Below are 25,822 nucleotides of genomic sequence, written 5' to 3' on the forward strand. Positions count from 1 at the left end.
TGACTGTGAAAGCTTTCAGGAGATAATACTGTAGAATCACTAAATATAAAAGATATCAAAAAACATAAATAGCCAGAATGAGTCAAATGATCACCTCAGCATTGACATACAGCAATAATAACTATAATGCACTCTTTAATATGATATTGAATGTCACAGGTGAAAACTTATGCTCATCTTCTCTAAGCATTCTATATTCTAAATATAATTGTATTGTGGTTTTAAAATAAATTTTTAACTAAATTGTTTTGAGGCAATTTTCAAGGTTTTGAGGTAAATCCATGGGGTAAAAGACACGTGATTAAGTTACCTAATTCCATTCTGGTAGTAAATCAAGAAGAAAAGAAAATTGAGTTAAAATATAGAAATGATAGAACTCAGAGACATGAGACAGTATTATTTTCTCTCTGATTTAATGATATTTGAAAATACATGAACTGCAAGCAGTTATTATAAATGTCACTTGAGCTGAGGATGGTGGTTCAAGCCTGTAATCCCTGCATTTCAGAGGCTCAGTCAGAAGGGCTGCAAGTTCAAGGCCAGCCGGGGCTAAATAGTGAGATCATGTCTCAAAAAAATAAAGAAAGAATAATATTTGAATTGAACACACTTGATAGTAGCTAGGTCCATTTTCTACATTTTAAGTTTCAATATATTGTTATTCTCTTTCCTTCTATATGATGACCACACTTTGTTATTTCAGTGGCTCCAGAAGCACCTTATAAATATATTTTTTTTGTTTGTATGTTTTCATATCATATCATTCTTATTTATAAATTTTATGTGTCATTTTGTTCAGTATAGTACATAGAAAATGAAACACTAAATAAAGAAACATTAAAAATCTATAAAATTACTTTATTTTTCTTTAAAAAGAATGAAATTATGCAAAGGGAAAATATTTCAATGAACTGAGGTGATTTTATACAATTATGTGTATATATAAATAATCAGTTTTATAATTACAACAATGATTAAACAGCATATTGCATATTTTAAAAGGAATTGCTAAGCAAACCTGGAATATATTTTTATAATTAGGGAAAATTTTGGAGTAGATTTGTTAAGAATTTAACAAAAATAAAATATTATACTTACCCATGTATGCATTCCTACGTACTAATATTTCATTAATTATATGTATATCAATAGTATATATTAGTTACGTATGCATATATATGCACACTAATCACTTTGTGTATGTATGTGCATGTGTATAAAGTCACAGGTATTGTGCCTGTGTATACTTAATCATCATGCTTATAGTCAAATTTCTGTTTTGTTTTGAAGGGATAATGTCTAGAACTGATTATAACTAAGTACGTAATAATATTCACCTTGTCACAGTAAAGCAGTTCTTTTTCCTCAATTAATGGCTGTATTGGGCAGTATAAATATCCCATCTAGAAATCGCAAAAGTTATTAATCTGAGTGAGTTGTTATAAGAATCTTAGCTATCTTATCTTCAATAATTTTTCATTGTATTATTCTTTTAAATTCTGATTTTTAAAATGTGTATAAAATAGACTTAAGAATAGAAATTTGAAATGGGAGAATGGGGAAATTTGACAGCTTGCATTTGCTACTGAGACTACTTTAAATAAGCACTGAAGTCTTATGTCTTTAACAGGTGATTAGTCATTCTTGAAATAAGACTTCATTTTTATTCAAACAGCAGTCTTTCCTACAAAAGCCTCCATTTCAGAATTTCTGATGAACTTGGCAGATCATACATAATTTTATGATATGAGCAGCGGAATGTGGAAAACATTTAGTGCATTTTATTCACTATTTTGTATAAATGATTTAAATATATGCATGTATCTTTTATAGAATGGAATAATTACATTATAAATATTTTTACTTAAAATCATAATTCCTTATGAATTATTCAATAATAAAATTTGATCAGCCCAAAAGAATTTTCCTACAGCTACTTAAATCAAAAATGACAAATACATAGCCATCAAACTTTCTGAATTATTTCATCCTAGGTTAAGAACCAGAATGTCGAAGTTTAGTCCCAAAGGTATTTGATGGACAAGCTATAAGCCATGGAAAATGGAGCTTAAATTCAAAGTGCCATCTCAGAAAGCATAATAAAAATAGATTTTCAGTCTGCCCCAAACACAAATAGCAATGCCATAAAATATGAAATATTAGGAGTATGTTATTGCCATCTTTAATTTTTATAGTTGAGTTTTTCTCTATCTTCCTCTTTGCTAGACAATAACCTTGTACACTGTGAAAGTCATCTACTTCATTCACTAGAAACTTAGACTAAGTCTCAAAATGTGATAATAAAAATACATGGTGATTTGAGGATTAGACTACAGTGTTGAAAATTAGATTGTTATTCAAAAGAGTTTAAAATGGCTTTAGTATTTGGGAATCATGTTTTGAGATGGTACTTTGATAAATTAATTTAATTAAAATGTGATTAATATGAATAGAATTGGAAAGACTCAGATTAATTAACTTTAGTGTGACATTAAGGACCTATTCTCTCCCATTGCATTACATCCAATTAGGGAGTGCTTTCACATGTGGAGTTCAATGACTGAATGTTACATCATATTGCATTAGCCATCTGATAATTGCAATGATTCATCTGAATGAATACTCAGAATTAGAATAAGGGAGTGGAATTTGGAAATGAATGGCCCATTAAAATGAGAGTTTGCTACCAGAGACTACAAAATATTTTATTTCTATACTTATGGCATGTGTGTGTGTGTGTTTTAACCTGTTTGTATAGGACATGATGCAATGATTCCCATTTTGCTATCAAATATTTTGTCCACAGGCTACAGTAGTCCATATGAAACCAAATTAAATTGGCTGTCAGTCAAATTTTTCATAAAAGATATCACCTTGTCTCATTGTTTCCCTAACACCTAATTTCATAATTTATATTGCAATGTTGTAGCCAGGCATGGTGCTGCTCATCTGTAATTACAACACTCTGGAAGCTTATGTAGAGGATTGAGAGCTTAAGGCCCCCTGGGCTACTTAGTGAAACCCAGGTGCAAAAAACTAACAGACAGACAGACAAGATTGTGTCATGTTAACATTAAGAAATATCAAGAAATGTTTGGATTGTATACAAAGCACCATTGGAATATTCCAAACACTTCAGTCTTTCACAACCACGAATATCATGACAGCAATTCCAATACTGAGCTTATGTTAAAATATGTACCTATGTATTCTTGTATCAAATGTACAAAAAGGGTAGAAGTCTTTCTATTACTAGAACAACCATTTTTAAATAATAGGAAATCCTTTTACTATGTTTAAAATACAGCCACCAATTAAATGTATAATCTAGAGGAGTCCACCAGAAATAATTCTAGTGAATCTCAATTAAAAACTGATTTCATTTTCATGTCTGACTATAGAATTTAGTACTTCAGTTCATTATTCATATTATTTATTAATAATAGAAAATAATCTTTCTTAATGACATGCTTTTTAATTTGCCTTCAGAGTAGTTTTTCAGATGAAGTGGGCATGAATATCTTAAGTTTTTTATACACTTACATTTTTTTTTCAACTTCCCCTGAGACCTATTTTGTGACTTTTGTGTAGGTAGGAGTCTCCAGGACTACTCTGGCATCTGCGAGAGATTGATAATGATTGTTTACTCAACATTGGTTTCTGCATACTGAGATTGGTCCCACACATTAAGCATAATATCTACTCTGGGATGTATTTAGAATGATTGTGCAGTGATTTAAAATGTCATGCCTTTTAAGATTAGAGGTTATAGCTAAAGTCAGTTGTTACCTAATCCAATCAGTACCAATGGAAATTTATATTTTCATGATTTTATTCTTTTCAACCTGATCTAAAAGAAAAATGTTACACATGGGATTGATATTTGGAATTTCAAATGTCACATAATGTTTATAACTTGAATGAATGTCATCAGACTATATCATTTTGGGACCTCAGTGATATAATGTTGGAATACGCAGAATTATAACAATATGCTTCAAATTAATTATCTCATTTTCCACTCCCTTTCACAGAATCAAATAGATAGGTGGAGAGAGAAACATATATATATATATATATATATATATATATAAACAAAATGTGCTAAATGATTCTTTTACCTCTGAAAAAACAAAACAGGTTTATAGTGAATGACATCAATAAAATAATGAGAAAAAGACATAGCACACACTTTGCATGAAATATCATTTGGTCAATAATAAGAAAATAATGACATAACATTTTCTTTGAGACATCTTCAACTTTCGTTTTGAATTATTTATATTGAGCAAAGATGATAACTTCTATTACCTATGATATAAGAATATTTATTCTTGGGCAATATCTTGCAACTACACTCTATGAAATGTTTAAGACTGCATGACTGTAATTCAGATATTGGGTACTTTAAATATGACAAGAATAAGAGTAAAACACTAGGTCAAGTCAATCAAAGGATAGAAAACTGAAGCTTAAAAATATGATGGTCATTGATCCAGTTATACCATTCCTGGATGTTTGTCGACAGGAATGTAAGCCAGCATAAAATAGAGACATTTGCACATCTATGTTTATTGCAGCAGTCATAAGAACCAAGCTGAGAAAATAGCCCATATGCCTCACAACTGGTGAATGAACTAAGAAAATGTGGTATATATATACACAAAGAAATGTTTTTAGACATAAAGAAGAATGAAATTGTATTGTTTGCAGGTACATGAATGGAACTGCAGATGATCAAATTAAGCAAAGTAAGCCAAGTTCAGGAAGACAAAGGGAGCATGTTTTCTTTCATATGAGGAAGGTATATCTAATGGTTAAAACTATACACAAATATAAACATGCTGTTCATATTATTTATACTTATATCTGCATATGAATAATGTGTTTATAATAGTGGAACTATTTGAGTGACTAGGGTGAGGAGACAGAGGAAAAAAGAATGGTAGTGAATACTATTGAAATATATTGCATCTGTGTAGAAAGAAATGTACTGAAAGTTGTAGAATAATAGGGGTAGGGGAAAAGGGTAAGGGAGAGTAATAAAAAGGGTTAATTTGCTGGGCATAAGTGGTTTATGCCTGTAATCCTAGTTACTCAGGAGGCAGAGATCAGTAGGATCTCAGTTTGAAGTCAGCTCTGGAAAATAGTTTGTGAGAACCTCTCTCAAAAAAACCCATCGCAAAAAAGAGGTGATGGAGTGCCTCAAGATGTAGGCCTGGAGTTCCAGTCCCAGTACCACAAAAAACAGTGCTAATCTGATTAAAGTAAGATATGTTTGTGGGGGAGATATAGCAAAATCCCTTTGAACAATAAATATAAACTTTAAAAATGAAGAACAGAAATGTAAAACAGGACGTGGTAGGTGGTGGGTACTAGCAGAAAGGAAAAGTTGAATTGAGAAGGTGGTAGGGGAATATGGTTAATATACTTTATGTGTTTTATGAAAATAAAACAATGAATCCTGTTGATAAGAATACAATGTAAGCATGTGTGGAAATGTCACAGTGAAACCCTTCTGTACAACTAATAAATGCTAATAAAAGCGTTAAAAAGGTAATAGTCAACTATATGTGTAAACCCAAACTCATGAAGGTGTACGCATAAAATGTAAGTTTTTTTGTATGTTAATTATACCTAAAGAAACTCAAAAACATCTGGTAGTTTAAAAATATTAGATATGAGCAATTTCACATTACCTATTAGATTTATTAATAATTAATGCAATGTTATCATGGATAATTAAAATTATTTATGTCAATGAGACTCACAAATTATATTTAAACCCTGATATAAATTCTTCATGACATTTTGCCCTGAATACCCATTAGCAAGTCTATCAGAAAATATTTCTGATAATGATTTAACCAATCTTTGGGAAAGAATCAGGCTTATACTTAATTCAGGTTTAAAACAAAACCTTTGAAAGTAACAAAATGGCTCTCTATTCCTAGCTTTAACAAGTTTCTTTTACCTTTCTAAGATTAATTTATTTTACTATATGTTCATATGTTTATTTTATAATTCTACTCAGATATAAGAAAGGAAAGTAGAAAGAGCTTCAGAATCAACTTGGTATGTCAATACAGTAGTATGGCAATTTTTAGTGTGATTCTTTTTATATCTGAAGAAACAGAACACAAAATTTGTCAAAATAAAATGTTTACAATCATAGAAAAATAAAAAAATGAATTTGGTTCTCTGACTACTAGCATTTATCTATCTCAACTCAACTCAGAGATTATACAACTCAGTGAACACTGGAGTTTACCCTTAGGTGAAATATAAAAATATAGAAGAGATTAGCAATAGGAAATACATTTTACTATTAGAAAACATTAATCATAAAATCTGTACTAGTCATAAATAGCAGGAAATCAAGAGGTACTAATTTAGGGATGATTCTAAAGAATGAGTAATAAATACAGTGACTGAAATAAAGACAGTGGGAAGTTAGTAGAGACTGAGAAGAATGTGAGAAACGTCACATAGAGAAATGGGATGCTACAGAAACAGAAAGCGTTCTGTACGCAGAACTGCAAAGTTGAGAGAGAGAGAAGGAATAATGGGAAACGACAGGTAGAGGTAGGCAGGACATGATCTGCAAACATAAGAATTTTTATCTTAAAACTGATATCAACATGGAGCCAGTTATAAGTGCTTATAGCAAAGGGACTGACTAGATCAAATAAAGAATTTGGAAAACTCACCTTGATCTCAATATGGCCAACAAATATATTTAAATTCATTCAGCATTAATGTGGAGGAAAAATAGAGTCATGCAGATGAGAAGTGATTGTGTACTGAACACTCAAAAAACAAAGACGATGTAGACACAAATTATATTTATGAATTAAATTACTTATGATTAAGTCATGACTTACATATTAATGTTGACTAAACCACAGTTTTTGGTGAGTCTGAGAAGTGGCTGGCTAGAGATGAAAAATTGTGGTTGATCTGTTTTTAACTGAACTTGAAACTATGGTAGTTATTATAACAGTATTAGGAGAAAGCAAAGTTGGAGGAAAGGAAAAACAAAAATAACATGTTAATGTAACAACATTGATAATAATATGAACCTACAGGAGGGGGGCAGTGGCAGAGGAGAACAGAGGTAATGATGCATTAGGCCAAGTTTCCAAGATGTACTACATGATACCTGATTGAAGGAAATGAAGCTTAAAGTGTGGGTTTATTTCTGGAATTTTGGTTCTGTTTCACTAATTTATATATACCAACACCAACAATTCTATTGTAGCTTTATAGTAAGTGTTTATTATCAGTTATATAATTTATTTGACTTTGTTCTTTTTAAAAAATCATTTGACTTTAATTTCACTTTAAAATAATTAGAAACTTATAAAAACACCATACTCATAAACATATATATGTATATATACATGTATTTTTATATGTATACATAATATATATTAGTTTTATTTCATTGGTGGGGCAAAAATAAATCATAAATAAAATGAAAATTGACAGATTTAACTCTTGTGATTGCACTGAAATAGCTTCTTAGAAAGAAGAGAAATCAAACAAAAAATATGCCAAGAATTGCTTTATCACATATCTCAGTGTGAAGAGCAGAACTTTTAGGACACTGCCTCTGAAGTTTCATAATATCCAAGAAACTTATGCCAATTATTCTCAATATGTTTTTCTCAACTGTTGTGCATCACTGTGTATAAAAATTCTGCAGAAATGCTTTACTTGTTTAATAGGAATTATTTTTAATAGCAATCAAGTTTACAGAAAAACTTAGCATAATGCATCGAGATTTCCCATGCAACAATTGTCCCTACAAATGCATAGTCTACCTCATTGTCTACCCAAGTCAGAATGGCATAGCTGTTACAATTGATGAGCTTACACTAACACATTATATTAACACTCACCCAAAGTCAAAGTTTGCATTGTAGTTCCATTCTATAGTCAAGGACTAGTATCTCATTTTGTTTTAATGTGCATTTCCCTGATGATATACCATGTGAAGTATCTTTTCATACACTAACTTTCCATGCATATTTCTTCCTTTCTGATGTATCTTTGAAGCCTATCCATTTTTAATTGAGTTGTTAGTTTCTTATTCTTGAGCTTTATGAGTTTTGTCTATGTTGAACAATATTTTTTATCAGGTATGTCTTTCATAGGTAGTCTTAGCTTATATTCTCCAGTTTATCAGTTATCTTTGCATTTATCATGACATTGGTCATGTGTTTAAAATGGCATCAACATAAATGCATTCTCTAGATCTTCTCTTTTACTATCTTTTAGGAGTTTATAGTTTTGTATCTTACATTTAAGTCTACAACCAATTTTGACATAATTTTATGGTTTGTCTTTTCTTCTTTCTTTATATTTTTAGTTATTTTTAATGAAGCATGTAAGAACTTAGCCTAAATTCATTTTTATACACATTCATGTCCTGTTGTTCCAGCACCATTTGTTGAAAGGATTATGTTTTTTTCCTTTTGTATTGCTTTTGCTCTTTTGTCAAAGATCAACTGACTACATCAATGAAGGACTATTTCTAAGCTCCTCATTGAGTTAGTTATTCTAATTTTTGCTAATATAACACTATCTTGACTAAGGCAGCTTTATATTGTTTGAGGTACATGACTAGTCTCCAACTTTGTTATCCTTCACTATTTTGTTGCAGCTCCTGACTATTTTGTCTCTCCAAATAACCTTTAATAATTGTTCCCTTTTCATTACTTTAATTGCATACTAATATCCATAAATGCAATAGTGGCTTCTCAAAAATATACTACTTCTAATTCCAAAAGTCACTCCATATGTTGTATTGTATGGAAAATTGACTTTGTAAATGTGCTTAATTTATCTATTTTGGGATGGATGATTATTCTGGAATGGCCAGGTGGGTTTAATGTAATTAAAAGAACTTTTATAAGAGAAGCAGGATGATCAGAGTTGGAGAAATATTTGATAGAAACAGAGGCCAGAATGATGCAGCCTCAAGCTGAATGTAAGTAGTTGCTTCAAGGGGAAAAGTAAAAAGAAAAATAAAAGAACTTCCCTTAGTATCTCCAGAATTCATGCAGATGTGTGGAATCCTTGATTTTATCCCTGATATATTCATTTCCAACTTCTGGCAACAGGACTTTAACCTAACATACTTGTCTTGATTTGAGACCCTATGTGTGGTAATTTGTTACAAAAATAGTAGGAAATTGCTTCACTAGTTGTATTTCAGAGTTATGAGATATCTATGACTAGTGTAAGATCACTTGAGAAAGCAAGCCTTTGTATATCGCCCAATACTTTTCCACAAAATGGTACTGAAATTACTTAGAGAAAAGACATTATTTAGTTTGTCAAGAATGTTTGAAACCACATCACTTTTTAATACCCTTCTTGATATACTGAATCGAGCATATTGACTTTTGTATGTACATGGCGATGGGGTGTGGGTATTTGCACATATCTTCATTTAAAAGATAACCAGTGTCTCTCCTTGGCAAATGGCATGATCTCAGTAATTTTATTACTACTTTCCTCACCCTCCCAAGGAGACCCATTCTATTTTCACGTATATTTTTCTCTGCATTCGTAACAAGATTTTCAGTTAACTATTTTGCAAATAAGTATGGGTCTCTATTCTTAACTTAGTATATACAAGGTTAAGTGTGAAGGCAAGAAGACATCAAAATCTTCCTGGTATTTACCAGATTAATTTATTCATGAATTTGTACATAAAAAGTAACTCTATTTTCTCTATTATATTTTCACATGAAAATAGATGTAAATTATCTTTTGGAAGTCAACTTTTCAATATGGCTTTGTTTTTATTTATAATATTTATATATTTATTATATTTATAGTATATACTACATTTTGTGTGAGTTGGTGCTTATAAAGCCTTACTTATTCAAATGAAAATGTTTGGTGAATATCTTTGACCTAAATGACTACTACTGAATGTCATTACATAATATTTTCGGAGGTAGTGGGAGAGTTTTTAGCCCGTGTAACTTAGACGTTTTCTTGGAGTAAACAGTATTGGACAATAATGTAGCAACATCACATTTAAATAGGAATTGTAGTTCATATTTAATTATCACTGCTAGGGTCACAGTCACACAATTGTTTTAATTGAAAGTAATTATTTTTAAATTTTAGGTTGCTGAATTGTTTATATCTTTTAGAAGAGCTGTTTATCTTCCCCTAGCCTTGAGTGAAATAGTAAACTGTTTTTTCTTCTTCTCTCTTTTTTTTTTTTTTTGCTCTGCATACCTGGATGACTGTCTGAAGTAATTTTGCTTCAATGCCATTTTGAAAGTGAGAGTTTCTTGCATTCACCTCCATCAGCTGAAAGCAGTGAAGCAGTGAAGCATTACAACTCTCTGACCATCCTGTTAATAATAGACTTGCTACTCTAGCAGAAGAAATTCAAGGCAATTTTTAGATCTTGGAGAATTTTACAACAGTGTTACCAGCAAGGATCTATTGAAAAAGCAAACAAAGCAAAATCTGCTTTTTGATGTGATAGGAAATTTAGTTTATCAAACTCTTTTTGCATGATCTAGCATTTTCCTTTCTCATGTTATTAACACAATGCACAAATTTTCTTTTACTCTATGTCTTTAAATTGAGAGAGAAAAACATTTAAATGTTAATATCCTTAAGAACATTCTAATAATTTGACATTATATAATTTGTAATAATTTTTCGTGAATTTGTTTTTTGTCAAACAAATCTGGTAAAATCTGGTTTCAGGGGAAAATATTACTGTGAGGTAGATCAATTGCTAATTTTTTATAACAAGTTCTCATATTTACCTGCAAATAAACCTTCTTTGTAATGCTTAACCTACTTTAATTATGGAAAATATTTAAATATTGCACCTTGGATTGGCTGTACAAAGATTCCAAAAGTAAGTAAAAGTATTCTTTAGGTATGCTTGCTAGAAATGGTGAAAAACTGAGGTATTCGGTTATGTTGTCTACTTAGAAATATGATACATACAAATTATAAAGTCTAGTGAACATTTGTAGCCCTTTCCTTCCTGTATTTGTTCACCTTCTGAGTCCGAAACTTTTGTGTTCTGTTGAGAGGGCATTGCATGAGTCTCTATTGGTGATTTCTAAATGGACAGAATTTAGCTATCAACCCATACTGTATATTAAAGCAGCTTGAAAAGGATTTTTTTTTGAATGCTAAGGTTTTTTTACTATTAATAAAATTATCCAACCACATTATATTTCTTCAGCAAATGATAAGAGTAGGTCAAGAAGGAGATTAGTAGCACTGATAATCTTTTAAATGATAACATTTTGATGAGTTTCATCATGACATTTTCATACATGTTAAATATACATCCATGTTTTTTAGTGTCCACATTTGATTGTAATATTTGACCAGCATTAAAATCTTGGCAAGGTGGTGGGTTTCAGGTACAAAGGTTTGATAAGAAAAAGTTGCCCATGTCATCCTTCCCTTAACTCCCAGCAGCATGGAGAGAGACACCTTCTACCTGAGGAAAAAAGAAGGAATTAAGTTCAGGCATTAGACTTGAAAATCAGTGTCAGGCCTGCTTTCATGACTCAGTGCTGAGCAAGGAACCAAATCCCTTCTCCCAGGTTATTACCCATAGACATAACCACTGAAAATTAATTACCCTGGCAGCTAAATATGTTAGCAACCTGTCTTTGACTTTAGGTTATAGAGGGCTGAAAAAGACTACACTCACTGGAGACAAGGACAGGAAAGTTACTATAGGACTTCACTTCAGAGCTCACTATTGGGCCCACCATGGTCAAACCTAGCACCAGGCAATAAAATAAAGGCCCTTTTAACCAGACCAGACCATGCAGACAGAAGCTCTATCTGTGCCCCCGTCAATGAGATTCGTGGGTGAAAATGGGACACACTCAGGTTCTGGCCTGTGTATCATTGTCAGCCTTGGAATAGGCTTGGTGCACATACTGCACATACTGATGAGGGAAATCTATTTAGCATCACCCCTGGTAGACAAGGTACTGTCTCTACCACCCATCCATTATCCTTGGGTAGTACAGCAATCCCTAGGTCAGTGAACACAGACAGATCTCACACACAGAGGCTCTAGATGTGCCCAGTACCAAGCAGGCACCTATGCTTTGGTGGGACAGATTTGCATGACCACCAACTGCAGCATAGCTTTGGTGTACAGTAGAATGTGCAGGTCCTGGTAGCCGTGAAAGTCAGGGGTTGCCCAGGTTAGCATCAGCATAGTTGGCAAAGGAACTGACTTTACCAATACTGCTCCAACATGGGACAGCATAGTGTGACACATGGCAAAGGCACAGGATTTGCCCTGAAACTTACTGCTGGAATTCTGAAACCTAATACCAAACAGACATGCCCATCTCTGGGGATCATTGTAGATACAGCCTCTGTGATAGCCCAAGTATCAGGCAGAGACACATCACCTGTTTGTTAGCCTTTTGTTATGTTCAATATTACCTGTGGCTGCTTGTAGAAATCTTTGGCCACAAGTCTAATTCAGGAATTTATAGAATAAATAGTAGTATTGTGACTTGTAGTGGTTTTTTGGTCCCAGTGAGTAGTAGGCTGAAGATATGACACAGCATTTTGGCATTAGTGTCCAGGTATGACATAGGAGACTGGGGTTGGTCCATCCACCATGACTTTGCTCAGAAGTCTACAAAAATCCTCCAGTGCCTGATGATAGTCTAGTGAAAGTGGAGGAGGCACTATAGCTTATCACATCTCCAGCATAAGACTTGTGGTTTTGGACTAGAATTTTTGGGAACTTCTCCAGTTCATGCTGACTAGCCCTACCAACAGTGAACTGGAGACAAATCTGGATTTTGCATGGCATATAGTCCTGAAATAGTGGAGGCAACTATAGTCTTAGAAAAAATAGGTGGTCTGCTTAGAATTTCTGGAAAGACAGGTACAAACAAAACAAGAATATGAAGATTAGAATAACTACTAAAGCCATCAATGAGCACAAAGTGATGCACATTAGTAAGCATCAAGAATGTCAGGGAAATACTAACTCACCAAAAGAGCAAAATCACAAGTCAGAATTTCACCAGACAGTGATCATTTTAGATGGACACTAGGATGGAAAATTTTTATAAACCTGTTTAAAGGGATCTTAATGAGCTTTAAAAATAAATGACTCACATTTAAGCACTAACAGAGATAGATACAACTAAAAGAAAACTTAACAAAGAGATGGAATCAAATTTTTAAAAAATCAAACAGAAAACCCTGAGCTGAAAAATATGCCTGGTGAAATTAAAAACATAGTAGAAAACATCAGTAGCAGAATAGGTCTGACGGAGAGATAATAAATGCCCTTCCTCAAAGGTAGACCTGATGTAAAATCAAATTTTGAGATGGAAAAGGAAAGAAAAAGAATGAAGAGGAATTATGACAGCTTATGTGAACTTCTGGGCAACATTAACAGAGAAAATATTTTGGTCACTGAGGTTTAAGGAAGACTTGAGTATGCAAAATCTATAATAGTAATCTCCTTCTGAACCGGGAGAAGGATGCAGTTATTCAGGTATAAATAGTTTACAGATCACCAGTCACATATAACTCAATGAAGTTTACTTCAAGCAGAAGTAATTAATTAATTATAATTAATCTCTCAAAAGTAAAAAGATAAAAATGTTTTAGATATCAACAGAAAATAAATAACATATAAGGGTACCCTAATTCACCTGACTATCATGTTCTCAGTGGAAACCTAATAGGCCAGCAGAGAGTGGCATAGGATTTTCAAAATTATGAAATAAGAACAAAGCAAATGTCAAACAAACTGAAAAAGAGATACACCTTCAACTAAGAATTCTGTACCCAACAATTGCATTATGTAGACATAAAGGAAATGACAGAGAGAGTAGCTCAAGTGAGAGAGTGCCTGCCTAGCAAGCATTAGGGCCTGAGTTCAAACCCCAGTACTTACTACTAAAAAAGAAAGAAATAAAAGTGAGAGATAAATTAAGACATTCCCAAACAAAAGCTGAGAAAACGTGTGTCCACCACATGTGTGAAACTAGAACTACTAAAGGAATTGCTCAAGCTGAAAGAATTCTACACTGAGCAAGAAGAAAATTTGAAAATTATGTAATTTTCTTCTTACAATAGATATAAAATTTCAGAATGCTCTAATTTTATATACATAGTGCATAAAAAATTCATTCATTTAATATGAATAAAGATATATCATTACAACTATGTTAGTGTATGAAGATATCAGAAATATATAAAGATATAAATGGGAAATAAAAATTCAAAATGTTTAGAGGGATGATTCCAAGTGTGTAGATTTTAGTTTATTTTCTCCCTTTAGTTTCTTCCTTATATATAGGACCATTATATTATGAATACTTCAAAATAATTTGTTGCTTTTGCATGCCTTATGGTATGTAGAAAGCAAAATTCTATAATAAGCAAACCAAAAACAATAAGCAATGAATCAAAACATACTGCTGGGTTTAATCCCTTTAATCACAAAGGAAGACTGTGAGAAAGGAGAACAATAAAAAAGAACTATGAGAGAACTAGAAAAAAAATTACAAAACAGCTGCAGCAAGATCTATACCTATCAAAAATCACCTTCAATGTACATGACTAAATTCTTTAATAAAAATCCATTAAAAGGATTTTTTAAAAAGACCCAATTCCACAGTCATTATAAAAATTTAATTTAATCTCCAAGGACACACAGACTGAAAGTGAAGGTATAGAATTAGATAGATCATGCAAATAGAATCCATAAAAAAGAACAAGTAGATGTTATTGGAGCCCCCATTGGTAACATGTGGCTGTGGTTCTGAACACTTGCCTGCATTAAGAGAAAACAAATGTGTGAATCTGTCTGTCTGTCTATCTATCTATCTATCATTTATCTATCTATCATCTATCTATCTATCACTATCTATCTATGTATACATGTAAAAATGAATTTATTTACATTTTGGCCAAAACTGGCGAGAGAAAAATGCTCAATCTGTTTTGCACTTTCCTTACAGCAGCGGTACACCTTATAGAAAAGAAGAAACAAAAGCTAAGAAATATACATATGTAGATTTAGTTGTGGTCTTAGTTGCAGGAAATGAACATATTCTTTCTTATACTGGGGATGAGCCAGGATTCTTCTTCTAGGCCCTCTTTATTCCCAGCCTGGTATATCCTGTAGGCATCCTAATTCCAAGGGTCCCTGTTACATAGCTATAGTTAAACAAACTAGACTTTATTAAAGTCATTACAAAGAGACAAGGAAGGTCCTAATATAATGGTAAATGGGTAAACTGAACTAAAGATAACAACAATTATAAGTATCTAAGCACCCAATATCTGAGCACCCAAAGTATATTAAGTAACTATTAATAGATCTAAGGAAGAGATTGACTCCAATAAAAACCTCGGCAGGGGAATTTACCACTACACTTTTTGCAATCGACAGATCAGACCATATAGATGAAATCATAAAAGAAACAGCAGAGTTAAATTGAGCCTTAGTCCCCAAAGTCCTAACAGACATCTACAGAACATTCTATTTAGCAAATGCAGAACACACATTCTTCTCATTAAGCTATGGAATATTTGCTAGAAAAACCCATATGAGTCTCAGTGATGTTTTAAGTCAAAAATTAGAATCATATCCATTGATCATATCTCTGATTACAATGCCAAGTAGCTAGAGCTCACCAGATGTGATGATGCATGCCTGTAATCATAGAATTTGGGTGGTTGGGGCAAGAGGATGAAGAGTTTGAGGCCAGACTGCACTGACTATATAACAACTTTCATGTCAGCCTGTAGAGGAGGAAGAGAAGAAGGGGGAAGAGGAGGAGCAGAAGGAGAAGAAACAGTAGGAGGAGGGAAGAGGGGAGGAAAGAAAAGTGAAAAGGAAAAAGGGATGGAAGGTATTAGAAGGAAAGAAGGAAGGAAGAAAGGAAGGAAGAATAGATTCCCTGAGACCAATGAAAATGACAAAAACAACATATCAAATTCTATGACATGGGACAAAAAGGATCACTGAAAGGAAAGTTTATAGCAATTAATGCTTATGTCAGAACAGCAGAAGGATCTCAAATGAGCACTACACTGCATCTCAAGGAGCATAAAAAATAACAAGAATTGAAACACCCAATTTGTAGGAGGAAATAAATGAAAAAATAAACGAACTTGATATGAAATTTTTCATAAGATTAACAAAGCAATGACCTGGGTCTTCAGTAAGATAAATAAGAAATTGAAAAATCCTTAGACAAACAAAAACAGAGAAAAATTTAAATAAAAGCACAGAGAAAAATAAGATACTACAATTGACAATGTAAAAATGCAAAAGAAAGAATGCTATTAAAAATTATACAATAATAAATTTACATGTGCAAACTTATAGACATATATTTTATCAAAATTGAATAGTAAAGAAATAGAGAACATGGACAGAACAATAATAAGAAATTAATTTATATCAGTAAAAATTTCACATCAAACAAAACCCCAGAACAGGACAGCTTTATGGGTGAGTTTTGTCAAAAATTTAAGAAGAGCTAACACCAGTTATTCTCAAATTAGTTGAAAATATTGAATATGAAGGATTTCTTCAACATATATTCTAAAAGGATCTCATTACTCTGATACCAAAATCAGGCAAGGAAACAATAAAAAGAAAGCTACAGGCAAATATTCTATATCCTCATAAAAAATCTCCTCCAAAATTACTAATAAATTGAATCCAATATCACATCAAAAAGATTACTCACCACTATCAAGTGTAATTCAGCCTAGGGATGTAAGAATGGTTCAAAATATATAAATTAATAAACACACACTACATCAACAGAATGAATAACTAAAAATAAACTATCATCTCAGTAGATGCAAAAAAGAAATTTATAAAAATTCACTCTGTCTTCATAATAAAAACACTGGGCAAATAAGTTAGGTTCAGAAGAAAAGTAGTTTAAAACAATAACGACAAAATGCGATAAGTCAAAGAGGTGGCATACTGAATGGCAAAAAGCAGAATATCTTCTGTCTAAACAATTCAACAAGACAGTGATGCCCACTTTCACCACTTTTTTCCACACAATACTGAAAGTCCTAGACAGAAAAATTAGGCAAGAGAAAAAATTGTAGCACATCCAAATTGGAAAAGAGGAAGTCACATTGTCACTGTTAGCAGATGACATGATTTTTTTTATATAGAAAAACTTTAAAACTCCATCAAAATTAGTCATGTTGCAGGACAGAAAAATCATCAGAGTCAGTAGCACGGGCTATGCCAATGATTAATTATCTGAATTAAATCCAAGAAAGCATGCATAATATTAGACCCATTGCAATGTTATACTCAGGTGTATTATTTATTATTTTATATTTGTAATATTATATCCATTATAATATTATACTAACTTACATTAAGTAACAAAACAGCTGGGAATAAACTTATGCAACAGGTAAAAGACCTCTGCAACGTGAATTTTTAAACACTGATGAAAGGGATCGAAGAGCATATAAAACGTGGGAAAAAATAACCCACATTCATTGATTGAAAGAATCAATATTGTTCAATGTCCACACTTTGGAAATCAAATATATATTCATCATAATCCATCTCAAAATATTGATAATATTCTTCACAGAAATAGAGAAACTAATCTAAAGATTTGAATGGGATGGCAAAAAAAGACCAATCGCAAAAGCAATCTTGTGCAAAAACAACAAAGAAGGAATCATTACCTCACTTCAAAATATTGTAGTGAGGCTGAGTTAATCTTAACAACACACTATTGGCCGAAAATCAGACGTATAGATCTGTGAACTGGAAGAGAGAATACAAGAAAACAAGCACATGACCAGCCAAGTGATTTTGACCAACGTGATGAGGACATGGTTTGGAGAAAAGACAGACTTTTCAGTAAATGGCAATGGGAACATTTAATATCCAAGAAGAATAAAACTAGATCCCTAGTCTCACTAGTTGCCAAAATCAATACAAAATTGATTAAAGAATTAAATGTAAGACTTAAGTCTGTTAAATTGCTGCAAGAAAACACAGGAAATGCTTTAGGATATCACGATATATAGAAGTCATTTTTGAACATACTCAAAAGTATGGGAAGCACAATCAAAAATAGACAAATGCAATTATATCAGAATAAAAGTCTTCTGCACAGGAAAGAAAAAGAGCGCAGGGACAGCCAACAGAATGAGGAAAATATTGGCAATTATACTTCTAAAAGTGGATAATATTCAGAATATAAAACAAACTTTACAAACGCAATAGAAAAATGAAAAATTAAATAATCTGATTTAAAAATAGGCACTAAAAGCAAACTTTTCTCAAAAGAAGACAGACAAATTTCTAGTCATCAAGGAAATAACTGACAACCATAATGAGATATCACTTCACCTCTGTAAGAATGGCTACTGTAAAAAAGATGAAAGATTACATGTGCTGGCCAGGATGTACAGAAAAGGTAATTATCACACTGTTTATGGGAATATAAAGTAGTACAGCCAATATTGAAAGCATTATAGTGATTCCTTTAAAAAGTAAGAGTAGAGCTACCTTATGACCCAGAAATACTACATTTGGCTAAATACCCAAAGGCAGTGAAATCAGGATGTAGGGGAAGTCATTTGCCTTTGAATATTCACTACAGGGGTATTCACAAAGAGGTATAAGCAAATCAATTTTTGTCCATCAAATAATGAATGAGTAATGCCAGTCAGCCATAAAAGAGAATGTAATGTTGTTGTTTGAAACAACATGAATTGATCTGAAGACTTCTATGAAATCAGACAGACAAAGAAAGACAAACACTTCATGATCTCATTCATTTGTGGAAGCTTTCATTTCCCTTTCCCAAATCTGAAATCCAAATATTTCTTTTTTCTGCCATTCACTGTGTTAAATGACGTCTTTGGGGAGTAGGTATGATCTTCTGGCATTGACAAAATATAGACCATTTCCTCATTGTTATGCTTCTGATGGTGGGCCTGGGTACAAACCCAGACCTGTGTTTAAATATGGATCTTGTCAAATGGTCCCTTAGTGTTTCATTTTTTCTTTTATTTATCTTTCTACCTACAACATAGCTCTCCACCTTTCCTCCTTTAGCATATATAGTTTAATCTATTAAAGTAATGAATAAGAGCATTCCAGTTTAATGTTTTGATAATTTGGGCAAGAACATTCAAACAGAACAAAGTCCTTTAGGCTAGGATAGTAAGAAAAATTAAGACATTTTTAATCCTTGGGATATTGAATTTTTTATCATCCTCCAGACACTAGAAACAGTTTCTTCCTTCCCTTCTCCTCTTGACATACATGTCATAACATGGTTGAAGTTACTTTGCATTATTGTGAATCTGAAAACTAATTCAAACCTGTCCTTCCATATTTATTATCAATCAGAGGAAGATGACATTGTTTGAATACCCTTTCTCTATTTTTTCTTAACTAAATTAAGTACAGTATTTATTTAAAATAACATGGTTTAGAGACTTCAAGCTTCTTGGATCATTCAATAGAAATATCTCTGTGATGAATTCCATAACCAGGCATAACTTCTTCCTGATTTCAGTACTGTGCATGCTTGTAGAATGCAGAGTCAAGGCCTGGCCAGTAACTGATAGCATCAGGGGCCCTTTGAATAAAGTAAGTTGTCATAAATTTCTGACTCTTGAAGCTGTATGCTTTTGTAATTGTACATAGGTTGTTATTCTAAAATCCATAGTAGAGGTGGATGTGAGTATGGATACTGACTAATTCAGGCTTAATCTGAAAGCTACCCATGATTTTTAGGATTGAAAATATTCAATCTTAAATTGTTTCCACAATAATACAAGAATCATAACATTCCTGCATTTAAGACATGAGTTTATTGTATTATAGTCATTGTTCAGCCAGTAAAATCTCTCAGCAACTTTTTTAAACAATAATTTTAATGTATCTTTCTAATAAATCAAACTAAAGCATATCAACATTTTGGGAAACTTTATATTTATACATATTTCATCAATGTAGCATTCTTAATGAAATGAATGATAGACTGAACAAGCAATTTTATTGCTAATCTTTCATCCTGGAATCCCTTTCAATTTATTTCAATTATGAGAGTTCATGGATACTATGAAACCTTCACATGATATATTAATTCATACATTTTTATAAGACAAACTGTGCTGAGAATACAGTAGTTTACAAAAATTCAGATACAATTGAAACATAAACATAATATATATAATTTTAAAAGAAAATCTGAAATATTTTATTTTGGTTTGTCATTCTGTAAACAATATTTATATTAACTTTTACCAGATCAAAGCATAAATCAAGAATTGTTCAGTATAATTAAACAGTCCAATATTTATAGAATACATTCATCTTCTAAGTTGACATGAAAAAAATCGAACACAATTTATTAAAATCATAAACATTTAAATAAGACAGTAAAATACAAAAATAAAAATTAACATTTTTATATTTACCCATGTGGATGTCTTGTCTGGCTTATAGTTGATTATTTCCTTTTTCACACTGACTTAACATTTTCATTCCTAAAAGTTGTAAATAAAAATGAAGGCTGGGGCACTGCGCAGGTGATATATATATATATACATATATACACATAAACCAATTCTTAAAACATTCCAAGTAAAGTGCTGAGTGGTTTATGGCTTATTTCAATAAATGCTATTTCAAATATGTTTGAAATGTTATTTCAATAAATGTTTATTTGTGTAGACACATATATAAAATATCTTTAATAAAGTCATTAAATTCTACTATCATCACAATTGCATAATATTCTCTCCTTACCACATCTAGTTTTTGATATTTTTTTCTTAGCATATTTTAGTTGTCCAGGTCACATTTACATTAATGCTTACAATATATTTTAATTAGATTCACCCTCTCCATCCTTCTCATTTTTCCTCCCTCCTTTCCTTCTTAGAACAATTTCAACAGGTTTCATGATTCTATTTTCATACATAAATACTGAATACTACTGTATTAACCTTCCTTCACCATTTCCTAGTCTTCATTGTTTAAATACGATTTTTTATTAGTTTATGATAAATACAGGAGGGGTTTTATTGTGACATTTCCATATATACATATGTGACATATACATATATGCATATATTATAACTTGAACTAATTTATCGCTCCCCTTCTACTCCTTTCTACCCCAGTATCCTTCTTATTGTGGATTAAATATTCTATGTTTGTACTTATTCAGAAAGTACACCAACCATATTCACCCTGTTTCTTCATTCACCCACCCTCCCACTAGTGCCGCCTTCTTAGCATGATATGTTTTACATTCCTGTCCTTCATTGTTTAAGTGTCTGTTTATTGTTTAGTGGGATTTTTTGCCTTGATATTTTATATATATATAAATATATATATTTGACATATATATAAATATATATATTTGATATATATATGAATATATATGTATATATATGTATATAATTATATTGTGTTTAAGTCAGTCTGAACCTCCTTCCTCTATTCCTCCTCACCCTTTCCCCCATCTTGTGCTGGTCAACAGTTTTCAGTGTGTTTAGTTCTTTCTTGTTCTTATACAGATGTGATGTATTTCATTATTATTAGCTGTTTATCATTCTTTCCTTATTTTCCTCCTCCCTTAGTCTCCTCTACCAGTCCCACTTTGGGGCACATGTTCTACACATGTTATATAATGGTGCTTATATTTGTATTGGGTCTCTCTTCCACATATGAGAGAAAATATGCAACAGTTGTCTTTCTGAACCTAGCTAACTTCACTTAAAATGTTCTCCAGTTCCATCCATCTACCTGAGAAAGAAAATATTTGATTTTTCATTATGGATGGATAACATTTGACAATATATAAATACCACATTTTCTCAATCCATTCATCAGTTGTAGGGCATCTTGGCTGTTCCATAGCTTGGATGCTGTGAGTAATGCTGTAATAAAGCATGGGTAAGCATGCCTTTATTGAGACCTGATTTATATTCCTTGGGGTTTATGCCTATGAGTGGTATTGCTAGATCATATGACAGTTCTATTTTTAATTTTTTGAGGATCCACCATACTTTTTCCTATCACAGTTATATTTATATTGATTTATATTCTTATGAGCAGTGTATGAAGGTTCCTCCCTGCCCCTATACCAGCATCCTCACCAACATATGTTGTTATTAGTGTTTTTGATAGTAGCCATTCTAACAGAAGTCAGGTGGAATCTTAATGTGATCCTGATTTGCATTTCCTATGGCTAGTGATGTTGAGCATTTCTTCATGTGTTTTTTGGTTATTTGTACCTCTTCCTTTGAAAAAGTTCTGTTCAGTTCATTTGTCTATTTCTTCATCGAATTATTGATTTTGTGGAAGTTTAGTTTTTTGAGCTCCTCCATATTCTGATTATTAATACCTAGGACAAATCTACTAAGGGACTAATTCTAAGTATGAAGTCATCCCAATAGAAATTTGTGTCATAAATAAGCATCAATACTTTCATAAGTCATTATTATACAAAAATAAATTGAGAAGAATGAATCACAAATGTAAAAATTACAAAGCATGGAACCTATAACAAATCTATTAAAATGCAAAGCAAATTTAAAATTGTGTTCAATTGTAAATATTAACACTCCTGTATCTATACCCCATAAAGTACAGTTTTTCTGCTTATTTATTAAAATAAATAGGAACTATGTTTTTAAACATTGAGTCAATTCAATTTGGCCAATGATTCACAATGCCTGAAGAGATTTGTAAAGCACTTGCAGTTTGAAATAGTTTTTTCTTTGTTGATTTTGGTTTACGCAGCTGGATGTTGGGGTGTGTATTAGGGTATATCATCTCCATTGACCCACCTAAAACACCTAATATCTACCATAAGACATGTCAAATGAGTTTTCTCTAAAAACTTCAGCCCTCTCAGCTATGTTTGGAAGCCCTGTAAATTGACCCTTACCAAAATTTGAAATTACCAGTATGCTGGAGTTTGGACATTCTAAAAGCCATATATTCCTTCGTTTTCAAATACATTTACTACTGGATCAAGAGTGTGTCTCATTTCAGTTTTTCTCATGTAAATTTTTTTTAGATTTACAAGTATATATTTTATTTTGGGGATTCTAATATATGTGAGATTATGCTTTTAATATTAAAACAAACTTGTTTATTGCTGGCATACCATGGAGCTTTGGTATCTATTTATTAATCATGTGTTCTTTTTTTATTTTTATTTTATTCATATGTGTGTACAATGTTTGGGTCATTTCTTCCCCTTTCCCTCCGCCCCCTCCCTCTCCCCCCACCCCCTCAATACCCAGCAGAAACTATTTTGTCCTTATTTCTAATTTTGTTGAAGAGAGAGTATAAGCAATAATAGGAAGGAACAAGGGTTTTTGCTAGTTGAGATAAGGATAGCTATACAGGGAGTTGACTCACATTAATTTCCTGAGTGTGTGTGTTACCTTCTAGGTTAATTCTTTTTGATCTAACCTTTTCTCTAGCTCCTGGTCCCTTTCTCCTATTGGCCTCGGTTGCTTTTATATATTGTCAAATGTTATCCATCCATAATGAAAAATCAAATATTTTCTTCTCAGGTAGATGGATGGAACTGGAAAACATCATTTTAAGTGAAGTTAGCTAGGTTCAGAAAGACAAATGTTGCTTTAGTTTCTCTGTGTTGAGAGCAACAAATGCTAACTAATTTTTTTAGGTGTTTTACCTATCCTCATACCTCCCGTGTGTGCTCTTGCTTTATCGTGTGCTCAAAGTCCAATGTATTCTTAAACATTGTTATAATATTGTTTTAGTTCCAAGAGTATTTGCAGTTATTGTACTTGCTGTTTTCCAAAGGTTTTCAGTTTCTACATAGATCATCATATTATCCTCAAAGAAATAGTTTAATGGTATGCATTTCCCAACATGTGTACTTTGTATTTCATTTTCTTCTTGTATTAATTAGATCTTTCCATATGATGCTGAAAAGGAGTGGTGAGATTGGAAAAATTTTTTTTCTGATTTTTACATGAAAACCTCTAGTTTCATGAAGGGTGATGTTGTCTGTCACTGATTTGCAAATGCTCTTTAACAAGGTGAAGAACTTTCCTTCTTTTCCTAGTTTACAGACTTTGCCATGAATGTGTCTTTGATTTTGTCACATATTTTTATGAATTGATTGATATGAATATTCCATTTTAATTTTCTAGCTCAATCTGTTGATGTGATGATTACATTATTCGATTTTGAACAATGCTTACATATTAGGACGAATCCTCTAGGTTGTGGTATATAATTCTTCTTATATAGTGATTTGTTGTCTACTGTTATTAAGGATTTTTGCATTGATGTTGAGAGAAATCAGAATACAGCATTGGAATAATTTATCCTTTAGTTTTTAGAAAAAAATTATGAGAAAACCAATGTGAGGTTGGTACTCAGTATTTGGAAACTTAAAATTATTAACATATTTTAAATTACTAAATATTTTGAAGTGTCAGTTAATATACAATTTCTTCAATGTTGAGTCTATCAATTAATTCTTATATAACTTTTAGTAGACTGTGGTTTTCAAAAACTTGGCCTACGTTATCTATGTTAGGATATTTGTTGGCATGGAGTTGTTCATGATATCCCTCTGTAATTCTTTATGATGACCCTTCTTAATTTTCTAATGTATGAAATATGTGCCATAATTTTGTACTCCAGAACCTGGCTGGAATTTTACTGATTTCTTGATCATTCTAAGGGAGGAATTTTTGGTCTTACTCAAATTCTATACTGATTCCCTATTTCTGATTTTATTGATTTCTGCTCCAATTTTTTAATTTCTATTTTTCTCTATCATGTGTATTTCCTTTTTGTTGTATTTTATGAAGGTGGCCCAAAAAATGTATACACATGTGAATAAATGTAAAAACATGTCATTTGTGGCTTCAAGTTAATATTTGTATGATTAAATTCTCTTTTTATTAGGAAATCATTTAAAATTTTATTTACTTTTTTCAGTGGTCACCTTAGAGTATGCAGTATACATTTATTATGAATTCAAGTATGTTTTCAAATAATAGCACAGTGGTTTACAGGTATCATGAGTACCTTATAATAGGAAAATATTCCAAGTTCATTTCTCCCTTCCTCTGCATCATTGCTGTCATATATTTTACTGACAATTAAATATACTTAAGTATCAATGCATGCATTGCATACATAAGCATTATCTGTAGAGAGCTGGAATTATGTATTCCCTTTCCCCTATATGGCAGGCTTACACTTGGTATTTCTTTTCCCCAGATTTGTTAAACTAGATATAACCCCAATAGGCTAGGCTCCAATAATATAGTTTGTTTTGAGTGCAAGCCTTGTTAAGAACAGAATGTGCTGGTATGTTTCAAAATGGTTACTTTTCCCCTCCCTATGATGGAAAAATAAGATGATTTTTCTCCACATCTTCATGTGAGAAATGTGGTAGATTTCCAAGAGGTAAAATTCACAAAATGTGGGGTCCCTCTAGGTTTTATAACTTGCACACTTGTCCTTACTGTGCCTCCTGTAGTTTTTCAATTGCAATTTAGGTCTTTCAGCTGGCATCCTGGGTTCTCAGGGAGGTGCATTTTTGGTATTTTCTGCTCCCATAAATAGTGATTCTCTGTGCCAGCCTGTTTACTTTCCCAGTTTTTTTCTTCTTTCCTTCCTTCCTTCCTTCTTCCTTTTTTCTTTTGTTGGTGATACTGGAGTTTGACCTCAGGGCCTTATGTTTGCCAAGCAAGCACTCTACAGTTTGAGTCACACCCCCAGCCC

The sequence above is a fragment of the Castor canadensis genome, chromosome 6 (assembly GCF_047511655.1).
Source record: "Castor canadensis chromosome 6, mCasCan1.hap1v2, whole genome shotgun sequence".
NCBI lineage: Eukaryota > Metazoa > Chordata > Mammalia > Rodentia > Castoridae > Castor > Castor canadensis.